Below are 5146 nucleotides of genomic sequence, written 5' to 3'. Positions count from 1 at the left end.
AACAAGGCGTTCATCGCCGTCTCACGGCGAAGTCTTTCCATGGCCAACAAGCCGTTGTTCTCATCCTGCAGATTATGGAGGTCCGTCCAGGCAAACTCGAGCTCGCGTCTTTGCTTCGGACGCTAGTCTTGAAAGGCAAAGAGCCTAAGAAGAAGTTGTGGACGAGCAGAAAGTTAGTAAAGGGAAACAAAACGGAATAAATTGGCTAAGTATTTGCCAAAGAATTGGAAGACTACCTCAACGCAGCTATTGATCATTGGACCAAGGTGCCCATCATGGATACCCCGGTATTTATCCTGAGCCTCGGCCGGGACAGCCTTCTGAATGGCGTCCCGGACAGCCTTGCGTTTGGCCCCAGTCAGAGAAGACCCTAGGAGACGAACGTCCAAATCCTCAGAAGTTTCTAAAAAATAAAAGCAAAGTTAGAATTCTGAAGAAAGAGAAAAATCAGAAAGGAACAAACAAAGTTGTACGAGTACCTTCTGAGAGATTGGCAAAGCGTTGACGCCCCGTGGGAAGAGGCGTCGGTTGCGGCTGCTCGTCCGCCTTTGGCGGAGATGGCAGCTCTCCTTCAACTTGGGAACTCGGAGGCTGAGTTCCCAAGTACTCAACATGCAGATCAGTTGAGTCTCGGCCGGTCGTGTTGTCCAGGGACGGTTCTCCCTCCCCGTCCTTACGGACGGACTCTTTTCGGGCCACCTCGGACGAAGGTGGCTCCGCGGGCTTGGAGTCCACACTAGGTGCCAGCTGGGGTTGTTCTCCTTTAGGTTGCACCAACGCAACCCGCGACCTTGCCCTGGCCGCCGGCGTCCCCGAGGGGGCCTTGGACGCCAAAGTCTTGCGAGATTTGGACGACCCCTCGTCCTTAGAAGCGGACGCCGACGCCGACCGCTTCCTCGTAGGCTTAGGGGTAGCTTTCTGAAAAAAGCAAGGAAAATTCAGATTAGCAAACTTCGTTCGAGTTGCATTGAAGCAAAAAGCATTGAACTCAAATTCACTCGGCAAAAAGCATTTAACCCCTATCCGAGTAGGTTGTAGGAAAGAACCTACATTTCAGTTTCACTCGGCTAGGAGTACCAATCGAACCAGATAGAAATGCAATGTTACTCAAAGTATGGCAGGTCCGACGCAAAAAAAAATAAAAAAAATAAAAAAAATAAAAAAAAATATTCTAAGGCAAAGGGAAAAAGGAAGAAGTTGTCTGTACCCCCTTCATCGACTTGTACTGCTCCCTTAGAAGCCAGTACCTCTCCATATTGAATTCGTTCATGTCCATCTCTCCCCTCTGTACTGGGTCGAGTTTGGCCGCGGCTTCCTTTGAAAACAATAAAGCATTGGAAGTTAGGAAAATTTTCAAAGAAAGAAAAAAAGGACAATGCATATAACGAAGGTCAACCTTGGAAATAATTTCTGAGCAGGCCGAAGGAGGACATGAAGATAAGATCCCTTAGCCAGATCACTCAGGGAATCCACCTTGGAATGACAGATACTCGACAACCCCCCCCCCCCTGATTTCTCGCCTTACTGAGAAGTAGTCAAGCTCAGCAGCATGGTCCGGGTGGATTGGGGGGCGAGTCGGCCAGTGATCCCCTCGTCCAAGTTGGAGGGGAGTGGAGCGTCTTTTCGAAGACGCATCCCATCTACTACACTCATTGCAATATGGGCATCCTTTTTATTTAATTAATGAAGTTTAAAAGGGTAGAGATTTCAATCTTCTTACAATCTCTCTTAGAAGAAGAAACTCAAAACTAATCAAAACTCAAAATGAGTTATTAAAATGAAAAAACAAGGAAAACTAAGAAAATTATATGAAAATAAAAAAGAAAATTGGAGGACCGAACCCACGTATGTGGCAAAATACGGGGATGACTTGTGGCTATAGAAAAATGACCTAAATCTTATTCTTTTGAGTGCCATAAATGACGCTCATCAAGACCAAGCAAAAATTTGCTCCTCTTTGCCACCATCGGCATGCGATTCTTCACCGGCCTTTTCGCCTTTTCTTCTCCCTTCCCGGTTTAAATCTAAAGAAACTTTAAGAAATTTAGCAAGATTTTCAAATCTTTGTCGCCGGACTGCTGATGAGCTGGGGTTCTCATCGCCTCACCGCCTTTGCTTCGTGGACGCCATCAATAATTTCGACAATTAGTTTGCTTGAGCTTCTTTAGCTATACGTTTAAGTTTTTTTAGAGAAGTTTTGTTTAGCTTGTTTTTAACACTGTAAGTCACGGTTAGGAAAAAGACCAAACTACGGGTGTACCGATGTGAAGACAAAAGTTTAAGAGTGTATCATTGGGAAAAGTTAAAACCACGGGTGTACCAATGGGAATTTCCTATTATTTATCATGTAGTATTTTAATTTTTTGTATTTTTATTTTATCTTTCGTCTATTAGTCATGTTCTATGATAGGAGTTTGTTAGATTCTAGTAGGGCTTCTAATAGAGTACCCTTTGCAATAAAAAAAAAAAAAAAATTTCTCATTTTAAAGGGTATGTGAAAATAGTTTTTTAATTCTAATTTTCATATCCAACTTGTTGCAACAGCTAACACTTATTCATTTTAGTTTCAGAATTTTAACGGTATCCTGTGTTGCTCACTCCTACAAGGAACATCATATCAACCTCTAATTCATTTTTATTTTATTTTTTTTACAAAAGATACTATTAAAGAAAAATAGAATTACAACCTAAACACTAACTAAAACAAGAACACATAACAACCTACACACTTTAAGTACCATTACAGAAATATCGAAGAGAACCAAACACTAAAAAAGGTCATGCAGCAAACCAATAGCTGCAAAGCCCGGACAACCAAAAAAACCGAACCACATCCAAAATGTGGACCAAGAGAAGCCATATGAACTGAAACAATCGAGATGGATCAAGAGTGCAAATCACTAACATTGAAGAGAACCCGAATTGGCATTGAAAGCGAAGGGAACTCGTGATGGAAATTGTTAGGAGACGGAAGAACCCAAAATATGCACCCTATCGCTGAAGAACGGACCGTTACACCATTCCACTCCTAGGGATTGAAAAACATAACTACATAGTCTACATCCTAGGAGTCTAAGAACAAATCCTATAGAGTCATATACTTCAATGACTCTATGAGAAATCGTGCATCCACATGCAGGTTCTCCTCTTGCAATTCTACCAACGGAGAATGCAAGAAAATGGAAGATTTTGCTTAACCCAAACATTAAAGATGGGTAGCCTCTTACAAGATATTGATTAATAGCGATGACTGACATTGTCATCACCCAAACTAACAAAGGGAGGATAGCAATTGTCTGAATGCCCATATCATCCCACAAACGAGCAACAAGACCCACAAACAAAATTCCTCCCTCAAAACCACCCTCCTCCTGCAAACTCCATGTGCAGGGAAAACCATCCAACTGCGCAAATAACTTCCCCCCTGGAGAACTATTTCAACTATCAGGGGAGCACATTCACACCCCGACAGGACTATTAGTAGGACCACCCACCCAACATAAAAGGGATTGTTTAATCTTACAACCCTCAAAACCCACCAACAAGTAGAGATGGCAATGGATCGGATTTGGATCAGATGCAGATTCATCTGCATCCATCCATTACTCTAATCGCTCCATCTACATCCATCCGTCATCCGCTTCACCCATCATTCATATCCGTCCGTCCAATATCCGCAGATGAAACGGGTGGAGCGTATGACTAATGGATGAGTATTAAAGTGAAAAAGAAACTCACATATGCTCTAATTTTCGGTTATTTGTACAATAATTTTTTTTTATTTTTATTAATAAAAACTGAAATAATAACAATATATTGTTTGAAAAATTAATTTGCAACAAAAAAATAAGTAATTTTCTTCACATTCATATTTTATTATTAAAATTCTTAGATTAAAAAATCTAATGTATGTATGTTAAACGGGTAGGTGGATGGTTAGTGGGTGAAATAAGTATCATCCACATCCGATTCGATCCATCATCCACTTCATCCGTCACCCGCTTCTCATACATTTAATTCAGGTTTCGTCCATTTATCTATAGCGGGTGGAGCCGGTTAGTGGATATACACTTAATATTGTCATCCCTACCAACAAGGCTCCAAAGACCACGACGACACTTCGATAACTTCCAAAACTAAAACTACTCTATGGTACTCTAACTCAAGACTAAGTAGAGAAAGAGAATTATTAAGCAACAAAACATACAATTTATACAAAAACAACATAATTAAACTAAAGCAAAACTAATAACTAAGGGCTTGTTTGGCATCATTTTTGGTTTTCAGTTTTCTGTTTTTTTGAAAACCAAAAACCAAAAACAGGAAACAGGAAACAAGAAAAAGGTGTTTCCACTTTTCTGTTGTCAGTTTTCAAAATTATCATGATTCTAATAAGTCTATATAACTTTTGTTTCATTATGTGACATATATAATACACTTTTAAAAAACAAAAAACCAAAAAACAGAAAACCACAACGATGCCAAACGGACCCTAAAAGAAACAAGCATACAAACTAGCGAAAGAACAGAGGAGAAGACCATGGAAACCTGATAAACCTCAACGGCAGCAACCCAACCCAACACCAAGAACAACCGTCCAGTCGTCCACGGCAATACAAAGAACCCCTCACTGAACCTAACCTTGGATACACGAGGAAACCCTAACCTTAACCTCACCTTTACCATCGGATTAATTAATTAACGAAATTCCTTTCAACTGCAACGTTAAGACTAACCTTTGGTTCTTGATTTGTAGAAACAAGCCGCAAAACACTCGGCGATGAACCACTTAAACGCAACCACGACCGAAGAAGAACCCCTGATTCTACACCAACTGACCAAAAAACGAAAATTAAAAGCATGGAACGGAAATTTAAAGCAAGAAGTGATAAAGACGACAGGGTAAGGCTCGTCGGCGACGGCTAGGCGGAGCGCACCAGTCGCCAGCGAGCAGGGGCTGAGAAATAGGAGGGCGGTGGAGGATGGGGGTTAGAGAGAGAAAGGGTCGAAACTCGAGAGCAAGAGTTACATCAATTTTATTTAAGCGATTACCTCTAATTCATTTAATCTTATGAAAAACAACACGACTTGGGACTAGCAGGGCATCGTAGGGAATGTCAATCTTTAATTCTTTATACTACAAGGC

The sequence above is a fragment of the Chenopodium album genome, chromosome 27 (genome assembly GCF_948465745.1).
Source record: "Chenopodium album chromosome 27, dcCheAlbu1.1, whole genome shotgun sequence".
Lineage (NCBI taxonomy): Eukaryota > Viridiplantae > Streptophyta > Magnoliopsida > Caryophyllales > Amaranthaceae > Chenopodium > Chenopodium album.
Note: the sequence above shows the minus strand (reverse complement) of the source record.